Here is a 6,121-nt window from a genome sequence, read left to right as displayed (position 1 = left end):
AAGAGTAGTGTTGGGGGAGGGAGGGAGGAAGAGGGAAAGGAGGGGGACGGGGGAGGGAAAGAGGGGGGGGGGGGGAGGGGGTGGGAGGGAGGAGGAGGAGGGGAGGAGGGGCAGGCGAGGTTGAGGAGGGTGAGGCCCCTCCACTGGTAATGAGCAACTCCCATCAGGTCAGGATCCCTAACGCATAGGTAAGACACAAACAGGAGCCGGGTAGGAGAATGCTCACAGCTGGCCCCCAGCAAGCTGTCTGAAACTTTTGTGCTTTCAGGAAGCCCACTGTCACCACTAACTCATGCTGGGCGCTGGGCATAGTTTATTTCAGGTTGGAACTGCATTCCGTCTATGGGGAAACGGAGCAGTTGGGTAACTTATCCAAGGTCATACAGCTGAGCGGCTGAAACAAGATCCAGTGTGACACTCAAACCCCAACAGCTACCTTCAAAACATGCTATGTTTGAACCATGCTACATTTTTCTAAGTGGAAAAGGTTGAAACCTTGTGCATGTACATGGTCCACCAAAAGGCGATGAACAAATCTGAATCCCGCCCCAGCCATGTCCCCTAACCACGAAGTTTCACCTCCACCTACATAAGGAACATTTTGCCATTCAGTAAGTAGCGATAGTTTACCCAAATGTAAGCTTGCACAAACATATTTTCACGCCCTCCCCTTCTTACACAAAGAGGTATACTTGCTTTCTGCATACTTGCTTGTCTTACCTAATAAAACTTGGAAAGGGTTCCTCCCTGGTTTTTCACAGTTGCATCGTATATTCAGTGATACATATCGTGCCATTTATTTATTCATTTATTTGAGATGGAGTCTCACTCTGTTGCCATGCTGGAGTGCAATGGCGCGATCTCAGTTCACTGCAACCTCCAGCTCCCTGGTTGAAGGGATTCTCCTGCCTCAGCCTGCTGAGTAACTGGGATTACCATGGTAGGATCACGCTCCACCATGCCCAGCTAGTTCTTGTATTTTTTTTTTTTTTTTTGAGGGAGTGTCGCTCTTGTTACCCAGGTTGGAGTGCAATGGCGCGATCTCGGCTCACCGCAACCTCCGCCTCCTGGGTTCAGGCAATTCTCCTGCCTCAGCCTCCTGAGTAGCTGGGATTACAGGCACGCGCCACCATGCCCAGCTGATTTTTTGTATTTTTAGTAGAGACGGGGTTTCACCGTGTTGACCAGGATGGTCTCGATCTCTTGACCTTGTGATCCACCCGCCTCGGCCTCCCAAAGTGCTGGGATTACAGGCTTGAGCCACCGCGCCCGGCTAGTTCTTGTATTTTTTAGTAGAGACGGGATTTCACCCTGTTGGCCAGGATAGTCTCTGTCTCCTGACTTTGTGATCCACCTGCCTAAGCCTTCCAGGTGCTGGGATTATAGGATGAGCCGCCACGCCCATCGGCATTTATTTTTAACTAGTGCCTTGCTGAAGAGTGTTTAGGTTGTTTCCATCTTTCGCTTTACAGTGTTGCAAAAAAAATAACCTCCGAGGTAAATAAGGTCTCACAAGCCCCAGTTTATCTGTAGGATTGCTACTGGGCAGCAGACCATCTGGGACGGAGGGTTTCTGCACTGGTATTTGGACAGATACTGCCCAAGGAGACCAGGTTTATACACAATTCAGCCCAAATTCCAAAGCCCTGGTGGGGTTGGGTGGGAGTAGAGACCCAGGAGACAGAAGGACACGTCCCCTCTCTGTCTGTCTCCTCCCATCCTGCCATCATCTCACTGCCATCAGCTTCATCTGAGCTTTCCTGTGATCACGGAACAGCCGACACAGCACATCGCCTTAAACGCATAGGATGAAATAGTACACAACCCCAACAAATGAGGAAGACAGAGGGAAAAGGGCACCAACATTCATTAAAAGGGGGCCAACTGGGGGCCGGGCGCGGTGGCTCACATCTATAATCCCAGCACTTTGGAAGGCCAAGGTGGGCAGATCACTTAAGGTCAGGAGTTCGAGACTAGCCTCACCAACATGGTAAAATCCCATCTCTACTAAAAATACAAAAAGTAGCCGGTTGTGGTAGTGAGCACCTACAGTCCCAGCTACTCGGGAGGTTGAGGCAAGAGAATCACTTGAGCCCAGGAGGTGGAGGTTGCAGTGAACTGAGATGGCACCACGGCACTCCAGCCTTGATGACAGAGCAGGACTCCCTCTCAAATAAATAAATAAAGCGGGGGAACAAAACAGGGAAACATGCCAGGGAAGGGCAGCCCCTAGCATTCCTGTCCATCCCATAGGGATGATCGCGTGGAACAGGGGAGGGTCTCAGACTTCCCCAAACAAGCTGAGCCATGAACCGAGGCCCCTGAGGCGCTTGCCCCGCAGTCTGGGTATTCCTTTATCAGGAGGGTACTTGTGGCAGCTGCTCCCCTGTGCCAGAGCCCTGGGCATGGGGTTTCATGTGCATTATCCCAACTAAGCCTCCTGGCCACCCATGAAGTCAGTGCTATTATTACCTCGCCCTCCGGAAGAGGACACAGGTGAGATTCCGGCTGGAGCCACACAGATGACTCCGCAGAAAGACAGTTCGGATAATCAGGACCACAAATCATTAGCAGGACATTTGAAGCGGTGCGTAATGGCGCTAAAAATATGAATTTGGAAAGAATCCTGAGGCAGCCAAATTTCCATTCGAATCCTCACCACCTTTTACCATAGTTTTGGGGACCGGGAAGGATCTGGGAGCGAAGATGCCATGTCCAGCACTTTGTTAACGACACACATGCACACATTTATTTTCTGTCTTTGTGCCACAAAGTGAATGCAGGCTTATTGCCGTCAACTCGGAACTCTTGGGAGAAAGTGAATTGAATCCACAAACCCACCCCCCAGGGAGGCCTCTGTTGACCCCATGGCACATCGGCTGTTGTCAGCATGTGTGTGTTTTGGAATATGTTGCCTGAAATACGACGTATCTGCAGAAAAATGCATGCATCATAAATGTATAGCTTGATGGATTTTTAGGGCAAAAACTCCCATGTAACTAGTATCTGGATCAAGAAACAGAACATGATGTGAAAGTGCGTGTTCTTTTGTCTTTCAAATTAAAACATTTTTTAGAGACAGGTTCTCACTCTGTGGCCCAGGCTGGAGTGCAGTGGCACCATCATGGCTCACTGCAGCCTCTACCTCCAGGACTCAAGTGGTCCTCCTCCTTCAGCCTCCCAAGGAGTTAGGACTACAGGTGTACGCCACCAGGCCGGGCTAATTTTTTAAATTTTTTGTAGAGACAGGGTCTGGCTATGTTGCCCAGGCTGGTTTTGAACCCCTCAAGCAATCTTCCTGCCTCGGCCTCCCAAAGTGCTGGGATTACAAGTATGAGTCACTGCGCTCAGCCATGAATGTGGTTTTTAAACAAAATCAGGACCTTATGGTGCTGTGAGCCTAATTATGTTCCCCAAAAAGATATGTTAAAATTTTCACCCCAGCTGCCTGTGAATATACCCAATGGCCCTGGTGGACGACTTGATTTCTGTCTTCTGGGCTACAGAGCTCTGAGAAAACCCATTTCTGTGGTTTTAAGCCACCCTGTTTACAGTAATTTTTTGCAATACCCCTAGGAAACTGGTATGCATGGGTACACGCAGCTTAATATATATATATTTTTAAAGACAGAGTCTTGCTCTGTTGCCAGACTGGAGTGCAGCGGCGTGATCTCAGCTCACTGCAATCTCTGCCTCCCGGGTTCAAGCAGTTCTTGGATTGCTCACTCAATTCTTGCATCTCAGCTCACTGCCTCAGCCTCCTGAATAGCTGGGATTACAGGTGCCTGCCACCATATGCCCAGCTAATTTTTTTTTTTTTTTGCATTTTTAGTAGAGACAGGGTTTCACCATCTTGGCCAGGCTGGTCTTGAATTCCTGACCTCGTGATCCACCCACCTCGGCCTCCCAAAGTGCTGGGAGCAGTTTAATATTTTTTCCTGATTATGAAAGTCACACAGGTTCACCTGTCACCTGGAATGATCTGAGAGTGTCATCTTGCGCAGGTGGATGACCATGGCAGACATGTCGGATGATATCAGCTCTGCACCATGACCCGTGGTCTCGGGGGACACCGAAGATCGGGGTGTTGGGAGGGCAAGCCTGGCAGGGGATCACAGACCCCAATGACAGGAGCATTGAAGGGGCCCGGCTTCTGCTATTTCCTGGCCAGGCTGACTCATGCCTCTCATTCTTTGCCCGAGGCCCCTACTCTGTCCATCACAGGCAGAAACACTGCTCTATTGCCAGCTGGGTCTTCTAGGTCCCAGTGGGTGACCCTGCCTTCTCTGGCACTTTAGTTCTGCAGTGGGGGGCATCCTTACCCAGCCCCACCTGCACCCTGGAGCCCCCTGAACCTGAGGGGTAGTGGATTGGAATTTTCACATCGTAAATGAACAGATACAAGCCCAGGTCTTAAGTCTGCTGGTTTAGGGACATAAGAAGGGCTCCTCAGTGACATCAGTGGTAACTGTGGCTTTCCCAAGAACTAAAAAGGCTGTCTTGAGGCTCTGGGACTAGCTGAGAATGGGCCAACCAAGAAGATCAATGGAGCTGGGCACTGTGGCTCACACCTGTAATCCCAACATTTTGGGAGGCCAAGATGGGAGGATTGCTTCAGGCCAGGAGTTCAAGGCCAACCTGACCAACATAGCAAGATCCCATCTTGTAAAAAAAAAAAAAAAAAAAAAAAAATGTGGTCGAGCACAGTGGCTCACGCCTGTAATCCCAGCACTTTGGGAGGCCGAGGCAGGCAGATCACCTGAGGTCGGGAGTGCAAGACCACCTGACCAACGTGGAGAAACCCCATCTCTACTAAACATACAAAATTAGCTGGGTGTGGTGGCGCATGCCTGTAATCCCAGCTACTCGGGAGGCTGAGGCAGGAGAATCACTTGGACCCGGGAGGCGGAGGTTGCAGTGAACCGAGATCGCGCCATTACACTCTAGCCTGGGCAACAAGAGTGAAACTCCATCTCAAAAAACAAAACAAAATCAAAAAAATGCTCAGTGGGCAGCACAAATATTTGGCATCTTGTCTGGAAACACAAAGACCTAGGATGAGGAAGAAAAGCTGAACGGATCTGCAGCAGTGCCTGAGTATGCCCAGTGTTCATCCATCCCTAGAAAGGCAGTGAGGCGGTGGTGTCTGAGGCCAGAGCACGGGGGAGGCAGGTGGCCTGAGGAGAGTGTGGCCTTCGGCAGTCTGGGCGCATTTTCTCACCCTCTGTCTGCAGAGGTGACTGATACAGTTAGGCTTCGTGTCCCCACCCAAATCTCATCTTGAATTGTAATCCGCACATGTCAAGGGAGAGACTAGGTGGAGGTCAATGGACTCATGGGGCTGATTTCATCTGTACTGTTATGATGGTGAGTTATCACGAGATCTGGTTTTATAAGGGGCCCTTCCCCACTCTGCTCAGCACTTCGTCCTGCCATCTTGTGAAGAAGGTGCTTGCTTCCCCTTCACCTTCTGTCATGATTGTAAGTTTCCTGAGGCCTCCCCAGCCATGCTGAACTATGAGTCAACTAAATGTCTTTCCTTTATAAATTACCCTGTCTCAGGCAGTTCTTACAGCAGTACAAAAACAGACTAATGCAGTGATGCTCTCAAGAGCAGAATGCCAGGGACATTTTCCCAAGCCCAGAGGTGAAGGCCGCCTCCCTCCTAACAAGACTAGGCAGCCCAGGATGGGGAGGAACCTCAGGGACAAGTCTGTGCCCGTCTTGGGCAGGGCCCTGGCAGGGAGTGAGGCACACCTCAGCCCACATCTGCTCATCACTTGCCCTGCACCTCCCCACCAAGGCTCTGCCCAGCAGATCTTGGCACACTGTCAGCACTCAACAAATATTTGTTGCATGTGTGGCTGGCTGGATGAATAGGTGGATGGAAGGGTGGATGGAATGGTGGATGGATGGACAGATGGACAGACGGAAGGAAGGAAGGAAGGAAGGAAGGAAGGAAGGAAGGAAGGAAGGAAGGAAGGAAGGGTGGATGGACAGGTGAACACAGACATAGAGAAACAGATGATTAGATGGATATACAGGATAGATAGATGAATGGATGGATGAATGCCTTATAAATGAACGGCTAGATTATATGGATGGATAAATGACAAATGAA

Source organism: Sapajus apella, unplaced genomic scaffold (genome assembly GCF_009761245.1).
Source record: "Sapajus apella isolate SASKATOON/1434 unplaced genomic scaffold, GSC_monkey_1.0 scaffold51, whole genome shotgun sequence".
In the NCBI taxonomy this organism is placed as follows: domain Eukaryota; kingdom Metazoa; phylum Chordata; class Mammalia; order Primates; family Cebidae; genus Sapajus; species Sapajus apella.
Note: the sequence above shows the minus strand (reverse complement) of the source record.